We start from the raw sequence: 15,223 nt of genomic DNA, 5'->3' as shown, positions 1-15,223 counted from the left end.
ACCGTCCACACACTCCCGGGGTCAGTCACAGCCATTACCTCCTTCCATTTTTCTCTTGGTCGTCAGGCACAGAATGGGGATCTTTTTATACCGGTCTATTCACGGCGTCACTTTTAAAATGGAGATCCCACCGAACAGTCCGATCACACAGACACTGACCCATCAAATAATCATTTTATCAGAAAAAGCAGAGAATTTCCCAACACAATCTCCCAAAAGTCATTCCTGGAATCAGACCCAAAGTCAAGAATTCAAAACTCAACCCCAGCGCATACAAACTGTGTTAGACACATAGTAAATTTGCTTCCAACACCGTTCCATCTCACTCTCAGGTGTCCGACTCGGAGTGAAGCCCCTTCCACTCCTTTCCCTCGTACATTCCCGGGGTCAAACACAGAGTGAAACTCCGTCCACACCGTCCCATCAGACATTGCCGGGATCAGACTCAAATTGAAGCTCCCTCGACATCGTTCCGTCACATACTCAAAGGGTTAGATGAAAAATGAAGTTCAACGCACGGTCTCATCACATGTTCCCGAGATCAGACACAGATCAAAGCCTGTAGCTCAAAACGGATTCAGCAAAAAATCTCCCACTTCACTCCCTCTCTCCCTCTCACCAGTTATTCCTTCAGTCTCCAACTGTGTCTGTCTCAGAGATAATAAGTGTGTGTTAGAACAGAGGTCGAACTGAGGAGGGAGGGAGAGAGGAGGGAGGGCTATAGGGTGGTGAGATTCCAGACACTGGGAGGAAGAAGTCCGGAACCACAGGTTCAGAACCGAGAAGCCAATATTCGGTTTATGTGAATAACACAAGCGGTGTGCAGGGACCTTGACCATGTGTCTGACCCAGAGAGTGTGTGATGGGACGGTGTGGAGGGAGATTCACTCTGTGCCTGACCCCGCGAGTGTGTGATGGGACGGTGTGCAGGGAGATTTACTCTGTGCCTGACCATGGGAGTGTGTAATGGGACGGTGTGGAGGGAGTTTCACTCTGTGTCTGACCCCGGTAGCGTGTGATGGGATAGAGTGGAGAGAGCTTCACTCTGTGTCTGAACCTGGGAGTGTGTGATGGGACGGTGTGGAGGGAGATTAACTCTGGGTCTGACCCCGGGAGTGTGTGATGGGACAGTGTGGAGGGAGTTTCACTCTGTGTCTGACCCCGGTAGCGTGTGATGGGATAGAGTGGAGAGAGCTTCACTCTGTGTCTGAACCTGGGAGTGTGTGATGGGACGGTGTGGAGGGAGATTAACTCTGGGTCTGACCCCGGGAGTGTGTGATGGGACAGTGTGGATGGAGATGCACTCTGTGTCTGAACCCGGGAGTGTGTGATGGGACGGTGTGGAGGTAGATTCACCCTGTATCTGACCCCGGGAGTGTGTGATGGGACGGAGTGGCGGGAGCTTCACTCTGTGTCTGACTCCGGGAGTGTGTGATGGGACGGTGTGGAGGTAGATTCACTCTGTATCTGACCCCGGGAGTTTGTGATGGGACGGTGTGGAGGGAGCTTCACTCTGGGTCTGACCCCGGGAGTGTGTGATGGGACAGTGTGGATGGAGATGCACTCTGTGTCTGAACCCGGGAGTGTGTGATGGGACGGTGTGGAGGGAGCTTCACTCTGTGTCTGAACCCAGGAGTGTGTGATGGGACGGAGCGGAGTGAGATTCAATCTGTGTCTGACCCAGGGAGTGTGTGATGGGACGGTGTGGAGGGAGATTCACTCTCTGCCTGACCCCGGGAGTGTGTGATGGGACAGTGTGGGTGGCGATGCACTCTGTGTCTGAACCCGGGAGTGTGTGATGGGACGGTGTGGAGGGAGATTCACTCTGTGTCTGAACCCAGGAGTGTGTGATGGGACGATGTGGAGGGAGATTCACTCTCTGCCTGACCCCGGGAGTGTGTGATGGGACAGTGTGGGTGGCGATGCACTCTGTGTCTGAACCCGGGAGTGTGTGATGGGACGGAGCGGAGTGAGATTCAATCTGTGTCTGACCCAGGGAGTGTGTGATGGGACGGTGTGGAGGGAGATTCACTCTCTGTCTGACCTCGGGAGTGTGTGATGGGACAGTGTGGATGGTGATTCACTCTGTGTCTGACCCCGGGAGTGTGTGATGGGACAGTGTGGATGGAGATGCACTCTGTGTCTGAACACGGGAGTGTGTGATGGGACGGTGTGGATGGAGATTCACTCTGTGTCTGACTCCGGGAGTGTGTGATGGGACGGCGTGGAGGGAGATTCACTCTGTGTCTGACCCCGGGAGTGTGTGATGGGACGGTGTGGAGGGAGCTTCACTCTGTGTCTGAACCCAGGAGTGTGTGATGGGACGGAGCGGAGTGAGATTCAATCTGTGTCTGACCCAGGGAGTGTGTGATGGGACGGTGTGGAGGGAGATTCACTCTCTGCCTGACCCCGGGAGTGTGTGATGGGACAGTGTGGGTGGCGATGCACTCTGTGTCTGAACCCGGGAGTGTGTGATGAGACGGTGTGGAGGGAGATTCACTCTGTGTCTGAACCCAGGAGTGTGTGATGGGATGGAGCGGAGGGAGATTCACTCTGTGTCTGACCCAGGGAGTGTGTGATGGGACGGTGTGGAGGGAGATTCACTCTCTGTCTGACCTCGGGAGTGTGTGATGGGACAGTGTGGATGGTGATTCACTCTGTGTCTGACCCCGGGAGTGTGTGATGGGACGGTGTGGATGGAGATTCACTCTGTGTCTGACCCCGGGAGTGTGTGATGGGACGGTGTGGAGGGAGCTTCACTCTGTGTCTGACTCCGGGAGTGTGTGATGGGACGGCGTGGAGGGAGATTCACTCTGTGTCTGACCCCGGGAGTGTGTGATGGGACGGTGTGGAGGGAGATTCACTCTGTGTCTGACTCCGGGAGTGTGTGAATGGACGGTGTGGAGGGAGATGCACTCTGTGCCTGAACCCGGGAGTGTTTGTTCGGCCCTTTTGCCAATAGCCCCCCACCATTTCCAAAGACCCCTTTTACCTACCGCCTTGCTTACTGTGGTGGATGTAACTACTCCCAGCTGTTCAGTAGGCGACACGTTTCCTAGGCACGGGACAGACAGCCCGGTGATAGGAGAGACTGAGGGTGGGGAGACAAACAGAGAAGGCTTGATGAGGAGGGCAGTGCGATAGAGAGTTAGGGATTATTGGAGAAATGAGAGAGCTGGAGAGAGGAGCGAAATTGAAGTGGGTTAGTGGCATTCATGGGAGAGAAATAGGGAGATAGTGAGGGGAGAGTGAGGGACGCAGAGAGAGAAAATGATAGATAGAAGATGATGGAGGGTTTTTTGAGAGTGCTGCTGAACTTCACGTACTGGGCTGACTTCACTGCTATTTTTATTTTTTGCTGTCTGTATGACGGCCCAGTCAGTGCAGCTGCACGCTTTCAATACTTCTCTGAAATACTGACAACCCCCAGCTTGAATCCTCAGCCTGCGCTGGTTTCCTGAGTATAATAATATCCAATTTCTCTGAAAAGTACTACACAGTCTAAAAATGTCTCGAGAGCCTCGCATTTCCCCGGAACGGGACAGACGGTCCGGTCACATTTCAGTCCGAGAAATGTTCACTGTGAGTGGGAGAGTGTGGGAAGAGGGAAAGTGGGGTAAAGAGGGCGGGGAGACAAAAAGAGAAGGCTTAGTGAGGTGGGCAGTGAGATAGAAAGGCAGAGGAGAGAGAAGGAGGGAGGAAAAAGGAGAGAGCTGGAGAGAGGAGCGAGATTGATGCCGGTTAGAATGGGAGAGAAATAGGGAGATAGTGAGGGGAGATGAGAGACGCAGAGAGAGAAAATGATAGACAGAAGGTGATGGGGGGTTTTTGAGAGAGCTCCTGAACCCCGTCTGTCGGGCTGTCGTCCCTGCTATTTTTACATAATTATTTTTTGCTGTCTGTTTGACGGCCCAGTCAGTGTAACCGCACGCTTTCAATACTTCTCTGAAATACTGAAAACCTCCAGCTTATGTTCCAATGTGTGAAGAGAGTCAAACCTCAAACACTGCTCAGCGTGTGTTTGTTTCCTGCAAACTTCAATATCTAAATGTCACGTTTCTTTGACAAGTACTACACTGTCTAAAAATGGCATTCTATTGTTCTGACGTCTTCTCGGACGGAGGGGGCTCGCTTACTTCGGTGCGTGTTGTGGGTTTTGTCCGGAGCATAGAGGGTCTGAAGCCCCGGCGATAAGCAGAGCAATGGGAGCGCTGACGCTCAAACCATGAATCAACAGGATGTTGGGTTTGGGGAGGGGTATTCGTTGCAAATCTGTCTGTCAAGAAAGCCTATGAATGTCAGAATATATCAGTCCGTCTTTCCATCCTTGTTCACTCATCATCCCTCCCTCCTCCCCCTCTTCCATTCCTTTCTCTCTCCCTTCTCTTCCTATGTCCCACCAACTTCCATATTACTTCAACGTCAATCGTCCCTTCCCTACAACCTTCCGCCCTCTCTGTAGCGCTTTTTCTCTTCTCTCTCTCTCTCTCTCTCTCTCTCTCTCTCTCTCTCTCTCTCTCTCTCTCTCTCCTCTCTCTCTCTCTCTCTCTCTCTCTCTCTCTCTCTCTCTCTCTCTCTCTCTCTCTCTCTCTCTCTCTCTCTCGTCCAGTCAGTGTAACCGCCAGCTTTCAATACTTCTCTGCAATACTGACACCCACAAGCTTATGTTCCAATGGGTGAAGAGAGTCGAACCTCAAACACCTCTCGGCTCCTGTCTTTATCAGCCGCTCATTCGGTGTTTGTTTGTGTCGCTCTGATAATCTTATCAGCACGGGCTTCCTCTGACAACAGATTCTTCACCTCGCTCAGCTCAGAGACGCAAAGGATCCTCGACAGGATGGACCACAGCGAGACTTACGTGAATGTGCAGCTCGTAAAACCGGACTTACCATCTCCATCGAGAAGAGAGTGGGGCAGAGACGGATCGATGGAGATTCACTCAGTGTCTCACCCCTGCAGTGTGTGATGGGACAACGTTGAGGAGCCAGCTTCTCTCGGTCTGACCGCTGGAAAGTGTGACTTGACGGTGTGGAGGGAGATACACTTTGTGTCTGACCCCGGAAGTGTCTGATGGGTCGGTGTGGAGGGAGATTCACTCTGTGAAAGGGGAGAAAGGGAAGGGAGAGTGTGGAGTGTGTCTTACCCCAGGAGTATGTGATTGAACGGAGCGGAGGGAAATTAACTGCGTTTGTTCCCGGAAGTGTATGACCGGACGGTGTGGAGGGAGATTCACTCTGTGTCTGACCCCGGGGGCAGCGGACGGGAAGGGGTGGAGGGAGATTCAGTCTCTGTTTGACCCCGGGAGTGTGTGATTGAACGGTGTGGAGGGAGATTCACTCTGTGTCTGACCCCGGGACGGTGTGATGGGACGGTGTGGTCGATGATTCACTCTGTGTCTGACCCCGGGAGTGTGTTATAGACAGTTTGGAGGGAGATTCACTCTGTGTCTGACCCCAGGAGTGTTTGATGGGACGGTGTGGAGGGTGATTCACTCTGTGTCTGACCCCGGGAGTGTGTTATGGACAGTGTGGAAGGAGTTCCACTCTGTGTCAGACCCCGGGAGTGTGTGATGGGAAGGTGTGGAGGTAGATTCACTCTGTGTCTGACCACGGGAGTGTGTGATGGGACGGTGTGGAAGTAGCTTCACTATATTTCTGAGCTTGATGTATCGTAAGCGGACATTATTATCAAAGCCCTCTCTGCTCCCAGGGTCCGGTCAGGTGGAGGGAAGTTTCACTTTTGTTGTTTTGACTCTGTTTATCTGATGTGTTCTTTCCTGTTGAGAAATTTTATGGCAAGAACACTGTTGACGCTAATGATTCCCTGTGAGACAATAATCCAGAATCAATGCGTGCGACTGGCGATGAGATACGAGCTCCATGTGACAGTCGGAGAGGAGGGAGGGTCGGGGTGCAAGGCAGAGAAGCTATAGGGGCGGTATAGATGGAGAGCTGTGGAAGGCGATGTGGATATTGCGCTGCGTGGGGGTTGGTACAGAGGAAGCCATGGGATGTGTGCTGTGGTGGTAGTACCGCGTAAGGGGGTTAAATTGGGCGCAATGAGGAGGGTGCGCTTTGTGGTTGGAGGCGTGGTGCGAGAGCAGGGAGTGCAGTGTCATGGCCGGTGAGCAGCAGACATCTTGGCAGGAGTGGAGAGGAGGGAGTGGAGTGTAAAGAGGTGGTGAGGATGGGGAACACTCTCCTCGTTAGAACCCCACTCTCTCATTCCTCTCTCTCTCTCCTGCCTCCCACTTTCTTCCCCTATCTCTCACATGCTAATCCTCTCTCATCCTCTCTGGCCGACCAATTCCTTTCTGTCACCCTCCCTCTCAAGCTCACGTCCCTTTCCCAACCCTTTCCTTGACCTTTCCACATCTCTCCCCTTCTACGCCTCCTGCTTTCTCTGTTGCCATTTCCCCTCTATCTATTTCTTTTTTCCCACTCTCCCATTTCCCACACTCTCTGATCTCCCTCTGTCACACTCTCCCTCTCTACTGCTCTCGCTGTCCTCGCGCACCCTTTCCCTCTCCCCTCACTTCGCTCCCTCTAGTCTCAGTCTCCGTACCCTTTTCACCCCCGCTCCCAGGGTCTCTCTCACTCCCTAGGCATAACCACGCTCGTTTTTTCCCTTCCTCTCTCCCTCTCTCCTTTCCTCTTTCTCCGTTGCCTCAGCTCAATTCTCTCCCATTTTTTCGCCCATCACTCCATTCGCTCATTCCCCACTTCATTCATTTTTTTTCATCCACACTCTCCTGCTCTGTCTCATCGGCTTTCTCCCCTCACCTCCACCACCCTGTCACCTTCAATCCCCACCTCTCATCCCTCTCTTTCCGCACTATAATCCCGTCTCTCTGCTCCGTCTCCCTGTCCACACCCCCTCTCCCATTATTTACCGATCTGTCCTCCTTCTATTTCTCTCTCTCTCATTCTCTCACTTTCTTCCCCAGACCGTCTGACCTCCACGACTCAGAGCTGAACTTTGGGAAAGATGAACCCCTCGTCGATGAGGGTGAGAATCCTCCCATTGCCTCGGGACCGGGCGATCTGCGAGTCACTGCACAGACAGGTCAGAGTTCACAGTAGCGAAGCCATTCTGAAGGGGTCACGTGTCATACTCCCCAGGGTCCTAGTTTCCGATGCATCTGCCTTGACCACTTCCTCTGGCAGTTTGTGCCATGGACTGACCACCATCTGGGTAACAAAATGCTGTTACGCGGCTCCCCAGTTAAACGTATTTGCATGTTTCTCGAAGCGTTTGTTTTATGTTCATTTCTTACCGATTCACTTATTTCAACGGTGATGAGAAGACTGATGGGACTGAAGGCTGACAAATCCCCAGGTCCAGATGGTCTGCACCCTAGGGTACTAAAGGAAGTGGCTCTGGAAGTTGCGGATGCATTGGTAATCATTTTTCAATGTTCCTTAGATTCAGGATAAGTTCCTGAGGATTGGAGAATGGCTAATGTTATCCCACTTTTTAAGAAAGGAGGGAGGGAGAAAACAGAGTACTATCGACCTGTCAGTCTGACATCGGTGGTGGGAAAGATGCTAGAGTCCATTATTAAGGATGAAATAGTGGCATATCTAGATAGCAGTGATAGGATTGGGCCGAGCCAGCATGGATTAACCAAGGGTAAATCATGTTTGACTAATCTGTTGGAGTTTTTCGAGGATGTAACCAGGAAGTTAGACGGGGGAGATCCAGTGTATGTAGTGTACCTCGATTTCCAGAAGGCATTTGATAAGGTCCCACATAGAAGATTGGTGGGTAAAATCAAAGCTCAGGGCATCGGGGGGAAGGCATTGACATGGATAGAAAACTGGTTGGCAGGTAAAAAGCAAAGGGCAGCGGTGAATGGGTGTTTCTCGGAATGGCAGGTGGTGACTAGTGGGGTGCCACAGGGCTCGGTATTGGGACCACAGCTGTTTACCATTTACGTTAACGATTTGGATGAAGGCATAGAAATTGACATCAGCAAATTTGCTGATGATACTAAGCTGGGTGGCAGTGTGACATGTGATGAGGATGTTAGGAGAATTCAGGGTGACTTGGATAGGCTGGGTGAGTGGGCAGATACTTGGCAGATGGCGTTTAATGTGAATAAGTGTGAGGTTATCCACTTTGGGAGTAAGAACAGGAAGGCAGATTATTATCTGAACGGTGTAGAGTTGGGTAAGGGAGTAATACAAAGAGATCTCGGAGTCCTTGTTCATCAGTCACTGAAGGTGAATGAGCAAGTGCAGCAGGCAGTGAAGAAGGCTAATGGAATGTTGGCCTTTATTACAAAGGGAATTGAGTACAAGAGCAAGGAAATCCTCTTGCATTCGTACAGAGCCCTGGTGAGACCACACCTGGAGTATTGTGTACAGTTTTGGTCTCCAGGGTTAAGGAAGGACATCCTGGCTGTAGAGGAAGTGCAGCCTAGATACACGAGGTTAATTCCTGGGATGTCTGGACTGTCTTACGCAGAGAGGTTAGAGAGACTGGGCTTGTACACGCTGGAATTAAGGAGATTGAGAGGGGATCTGATTGAAACATATAATATTATTAAGGGATTGGACAAGATAGAAGCAGGAAATATGTTCCAGATGCTGGGAGAGTCCATTACCAGAGGGCATGGTTTGAGAATAAGGGGTAGGTCATTTAGGACAGAGTTAAGGAAAAACTTCTTCTCCCAGAGAGTTGTGGGGGTCTGGAATGCACTGCCTCGGATGGTGGTGGAGGCCAATTCTCTGGATGCTTTCAAGAAGGAGATAGATAGGTATCTTATGGATAGAGGGATCAAGGGGTTATGGGGACAAGGCAGGAACCGGGTATTGATAAGGAATTGATCAGCCATGATCTCAAAATGGCGCTGCAGGCTCGAAGGGCCGAATGGTCTACTTCAGCACCTATTGTCTATTGTCTATTGTCTATTCCAGTGTCATTGGCTGCAGGTCACGTGTCTGACCTTTAACAGTTTCCATTGGCTGTTCCAGGTCAGCATCCATTTATTGTCTTCTTACCAGCAAGTGACCATCTGTCATTTATGGCACTTTGTTCTCAGTCAGCTTGAATCGAGCAGATCAGACAGGCCCAAATCCACGGACTCCATCTACACTGTCCACTGCGCCGTTAAAGCAGCTTCCGTAATAAAGACTCCGACCTACCCTGACCCCCAACCCCACACGGGGAAAGATACGAAACCAAGCCTCGCCAGGTTCAAAGACAGTCTCGACTCGCTTTTATCAGATTATTGAACGGTCCCCTAGGGCGATAACTGGATACTTGACTTCAACGCCTTCCACGTCGAGGCCCCTTGCATCGTATTGTCCACCTGCACTGCACTTTCTCTGTAACTGTGACACTTTACTCTGCATTCTGTTATTCCTTTACCTTTTCTACTCCTGTCAAGTGTTCTGTATCTATGGCATTCCACAGGGACATCTCCTCTTTGTGATGTATGCAAGCGATCTCAGTGAAAATGTAGATGGGTTGGCTAATAGGTTTGCAGATGATGCGACGATAGATGGTGTTGTGCAAAGCGTAGAATACTGGCAAAGAATTCAGTGGGAGAGAGATCAGTTATTAATATGGCTAAAGACATGACAGATTGAATTTGATACGGACCAACGTGAAATGTTGAACTTTGTTAGGTCAAATGGAAAGCGATAATACAACATGAAATCCAAGTTCCAAAGTGGTGTTGATGAGCAGAGACATCTTGGGATCCATGTTTATAGATCCCTTATTATGTCTGCACATGTCAGAACCATAGAACCATATAACGTGACAGCCTTTTGGCCCTTCTTGACTGTGCCGAACCATTTTGTCTGCTTAGTCCCACTGACCTGTACCTGGGAAATTTCACTCCATACACCTCTCATCCATGTAGCTGTCCAAGTATTTCTTAAATGTTAAATGTCAGCCCGCATTTACAACTGCATCTGGCAGCTCATTCCGCACTCCCAACACTCTCTGTGTGAAGAAGCTCCACCTAATGTTCCCTTTAAACTTTTCACCCTTCACACTTCACCCATGTCCTCTGGCCTTTTTCTCTCCTAGCCTCAGTGGGAAAAAAACCTGCTTGCATTCAATCTATCTATACCCATCATAATTCTATATACCTCCATCAAGGCTCTCCTCATTCCTCTCAGCTCCACAGAATACAGTCCTAAACTATTCAACCTTTCTCTGTAACTCAGTTACTCAAGTCCCGGCAACAGCCTTGTAAACCTTTTCTGCAGGTTTTCAACCTTATTAATATCCTTCCTGTAATTAGGTGACCAGACTTCCACACTAGACTCCAAATTCCGCCTCACCAATGTCTTATACAGCCTCGCCATTGCATTCCAAATCTTACACTCAATAGTTTGATTTATAAAGGACAATGTACCAACATTTATCTTTACTACACTATCTACCTGTGACGCCACTTTTAGGGAATTTTGTATCTGTATTCCGAGATCCCTTTGTTCTACTGCACTCCTCAGTGCCCTACCATTTGCCTTGTATGTTCTACCTGGGTTCTTCCTTCCAAAGTGCAATACCTCACACTTGAATGTATTAAACTCCATCTGTCATTTTTCAGCCCATTTCTCAAGCTGGTCCAGATCCCTCTGCGGGCTTTGAAAACGTACCTCATTGTCCACCGCACCTCCAATCTTGGTATCATCAGAAAATTTGCTGAACCAATTTAGCACATTATCATCCTGATCATTGATATAGATGACAAATAACAATGGACCCAGCACTGATGCCTGTTGCACACCACTAGTCACAGGCCTCCACTCAGAGAAGCAATCCTCCACTACCACTCCCTGACTTCTCCCATTGAGCCAATGCCTAATCCAATTTCCTACCTCACCATGTATACCTGGTGATTGAATCTTCCTAACTAACCTCCCATGCCGGACCTTCTCAAGGCCTAACTGAAGTCCATGTAGACAACATCCACTGCCTTCCCTTCATCCACTTTCCTTGTAACCTCCTAGAAGAGCTCTAATAGATTGTTAAACATGGCCTACCACACACAACGCCGTGTTGACTCTCCCTAGTAAGTCCCTGTCTATCGAAACACTTCCAAATCCTATCTCTAAGTAAATCTTTCAATAATTCCCCTACTACCGATGCTAGGTTTAGATCAGCCATGTGATCTCCTGGACTAGTTTTCGATAGCCTGGATGGGTCGGAGAGGAATTTTCCAGATTATTTCTCCTCAATTGGCAACTCGTTTTTTTTATTCCCTGGTGATCACATGGGTGTGGGGCTGGATGAATAATAAAATAAAATGGGCGGCATGGTTGTCACTGTTGCCTTGTGGGATTCGGTGAAAACTAGAGTTAAGATTGGATCAGCCATGATCTTGTTGAATGGCGGAGCAGGCTTGAGGGGCCGATTGGCCTACTCCTGCTCCTATCTCTTATGTTCTTGTGTCGAATTTACCGGCCTGTAATTTCCCGGATTACTTTTAGAGCAATTTTTTAAACAACGGAACAACATGATCTATCCACCAATCCTCCGGCATCTCACCTGTAGATACAGACATTTTAATATATCTGGCAGGGCCCCTGCAATTTCAATACCAGTCCCCTTCAAGCTCCTTCCAGATCCTTGGGATTTATCTAATCTGATTTGTATCAAGGTAGCAAGCACCTCAAACCTGTATAGTTTCCATGACGTCATTACTTGTTTGCCGTATTTCCATGGACTCCATGCCAATTTCCTTAGTAGATACAGACGCAAAAACCCAGTTAAGACCTCCCACATTTCTTTTGGTTCCATACATAGCCGACCACTTCAAGATGACCAAATATATCCTTAACTATCCTTTTGCTTTTGATATACCTGTTGAAGCTCTTAGGATTATATTTCACCTTGAATGTCAAAGCTACCTCTTTTAGTCTTCCTGATTTTTTCTTAAGTTTTTTTGCACGTTTTATATTCCTTAAGTTCCTTATTTGCTCCCTGTTTCCAACACATGTTATACATCTCTCTCTTCTTCTTTATCAGATTTCCAGTATCCCCAGAGAACCAAGGTTCCTTAATTGTTATTCACTTTGCCTTTAAACCTGACAGGAAAACACTGCATTCTCAAAATTTCGCCTTTGACGGCTTCCCACTTACCAACGACATTCTTGCCAGGGAACAACCCGTCCCAATCCACGCATTTTAGATCTTTTTTTCATTTCTTCAAATTTGACCTTTTTCTAGTTTAGAACCTCAACCCTAGGAACAGATCTATCTTTGTACAGGACCAATTTGAAACTAATGGTGTTATGACCACTGGAACCTAAGTGTTACCCTACACACACATTAGTCACCTGTCCTATCTCGGTTCCAAATAGCAGATCTAATATTGCATCCTCTCTAGTCGGTACCTCTATATATTGATAGGGAGTAGAGACTTTCAGGATGTTTGGATAGACCCATGAATGTGATAGACGACAGAGAGACAGACATATTTTTATTGATCCCGAGGGAAATTGGGTTTCGTTACAGCCGCGCCAACCAAGAATAGTGTCGAAATAAAGCAATATAAAATCATGAATAATTAAATAATAATACGTTAATCATGCCAAGTGGAAATAACTCCAGGACCAACCTATTGGCTCAGGGTGTCTGACACTCCGAGAGAGGAGTTGTAAAATTTGATGGTCACAGAAAGGAATGACTTCCTAAGACGCTCAGTGTTGCAACTCGGTGAAATGAGTCTCTGGCTGAATGTACTCCTGTGCCTAACCAGTACATTATGGAGTGGATGGGAGTCATTGTCCAAGATGGCATGCAACTTGGACAGCATCCTCCTTTCAGACACCACCGTCACAGAGTCCAGTTCCACCCCCACAACATCACTGGCCTTACGAATGAGTGTGTTGATTCTGTTGGTGTCTGCTACCCTCAGCCTGCTGCCCCAGCACACAACAGCAAACACTGTGGTTGCATTGGCCACCAGACTCGTAGAACGTCCTCAGCATCATCCGGCAGATGTTAAAGGACCTCAGTCTCCTCAGGAAATAGAGACGGCTCTGACCCTTCTTGTTGACAGTCTCAGTGCTCCTTGACCAATCCGGTTTATTGTCAATTCGTATCCCCAGGTATTTGTAATCCTCCACCATGTCCACACTGACCCCTTGGATGGAAACAGGGGTCACCCGTGCCTTAGCTCTCCTCAGGTCCACCACCAGCTCCTTAGAATTTTTCCAATAAGCTGCAGATGATTCTGCTCGCACCATGTCACAAGTTACCCACCGTAGTCCTGTACTCAGCCTCATCTCCCTTGCTGATACATCCAACTGTGGCAAATTCATCCAAAAACCTCTGAAGATGGCAAGACTCTGTACAGTAGTTGAAGTCCGAGGTGTAGATGGTAAAGTTAAAGGGAGACAGGACAGTCCCCTGTGGAGCCCCAGTGCTGCTGAGCACTCTGTGTGACACACAATGTTGCAAGCGCATGTACTATGGTCTGCCAGTCAGGTAATCAATAATCGATGACTCCAGGGAAGCATCCACGGGCATCACTGCTAGCTTCTCACCCAGCAGAGCAGGGCGAATAATGTTGAACGCACTGGAGAAGTCAAAAAACATGACCCTCACAGTGCTCGCCGGCTTGTCCAGGTGGGCGTAGACACGGTTCAGCGGGTAGACGATGGCATCCTCAACTCCTAGTCGGGACTGATAGGCGAACTGGAGGGGGTCTAAGTGTGGCCTAACCATAGGCCGGAGCTGCCCTAGAACAGGTCTCTCCAGGGTCTTCATGATGTGGGAGGTCAATGCCACCGGTCTGTAGTCATTGGAGCCACTGGGGCGCGGCGTCTTCCGTAAAGGAATGAGGAAGGACGTCTCCCACAGTACAGCAGCCCTCTGGAGACTCAGGCTCAGGTTGAAGACATGCTGAAGTACCCCACATAGCTGGGGGGCACAGGCTTTGAGCACACTGGGGCTGACACCATCCGGTCCTGCAGCCTTGCTTGGGTGCAGACGTTTCAGCTGTCTTCTCACCTGTTCAGCTGTGAAGCCCACCGTGGTGGTTTCAGGTGAGGGAAGGGTGTAGTCACGAGATCAGGGTGGGGGCTGTGAGGAGGGGTAGAAGGGGAGAGCGGAGTATGTGTTGGTTGGGGGTGGGCAACAGATGAATCATGTGGGAGATGGGCAGGGACCAAATTGTCAAATCTGTTAAAGAACAGGTTAAGGCCGTTGGCCCTGTTCACATATGAAGGCGCATGGACACGAGTATGCAGAAGATACGAGGGCAGGAATTGATTTCCAGTGGACAATATCTTGCGCAGAAGGGCCTGTTCCTGTGCTGTACCGGTTGATCTATATGTGACAGTAATAAACCAAATCTGTGTCCGAAACACAGATGCCTTGTTGAAAATCCAGGTTTCTATCCAAATCTTTGCCAGAGACAGCACCTTTAAGTGCGTCACACCACTAGTCAGGGACAGCAACCTGAGATCTTCGCGCTCTTATTTCTGTGGCCAAGCCAATTGGAAAACAATTAGCCCAGTTACTGTGAATCACTTGCAACGCAAACCTATGAATAAATCTCCCAAAGGAGGGACGTTGCCAAAGGGCCGATTACATTCATATCTTTAACTACTCATCGATCTACGCGAACAACACAAAATCGCCTTCTCCGTCGCCACTTAAGTGTCGTGCTATTACCTGTATCCTGTCCTTTCGAATTTGACTTCCTAGAGCCCCGAACCTCACATTAATCCGGGTTAACGTCCGTTTGTCTTTTTTCTACACATCTGCAACCCTCTCCATAACACCACCAATCTTTGTGATGACTGCAAAATTACCAACCCATTCATCTCCATTTTCATTCATAACAGCCCTACGGATTTCGAACACCCGAAGGGTCGTTCTATATCTGTACTACAAACAACCGTGAGATTCATCTTCCTTTTAGAGAAAAAAAATATTTACTTGGCTTTTGAAAAACGGTGCCGCAATTCCCCAATTTAATCCTGGCCTTATAACTGCCCGTTTTGCAATGGCCAACTAACCTACCAGTTGGTATGTCTGCGGACGGTGGGAGGAGACTGGAGTACGTGAACGACACCTTCTCGGTCACGGGGAGAAGGGACAAAGTCCCTCCAGCCAGCGACTGGAAGGCGCTGGTACTGTAGAGCTGTTTGCTAAGCACTAAGTTACCTTACCGCTGTTCCTCTTGCCAGCAGTCACGAAACAAAGAAACACAAACGAGTCTCCGAAAATCCCTCAACATTTTAATTCC

Source organism: Hemitrygon akajei, unplaced genomic scaffold, assembly GCF_048418815.1.
Source record: "Hemitrygon akajei unplaced genomic scaffold, sHemAka1.3 Scf000033, whole genome shotgun sequence".
NCBI classification, from domain to species: Eukaryota; Metazoa; Chordata; class Chondrichthyes; order Myliobatiformes; family Dasyatidae; genus Hemitrygon; species Hemitrygon akajei.
This window is presented reverse-complemented; position numbering follows the sequence as displayed.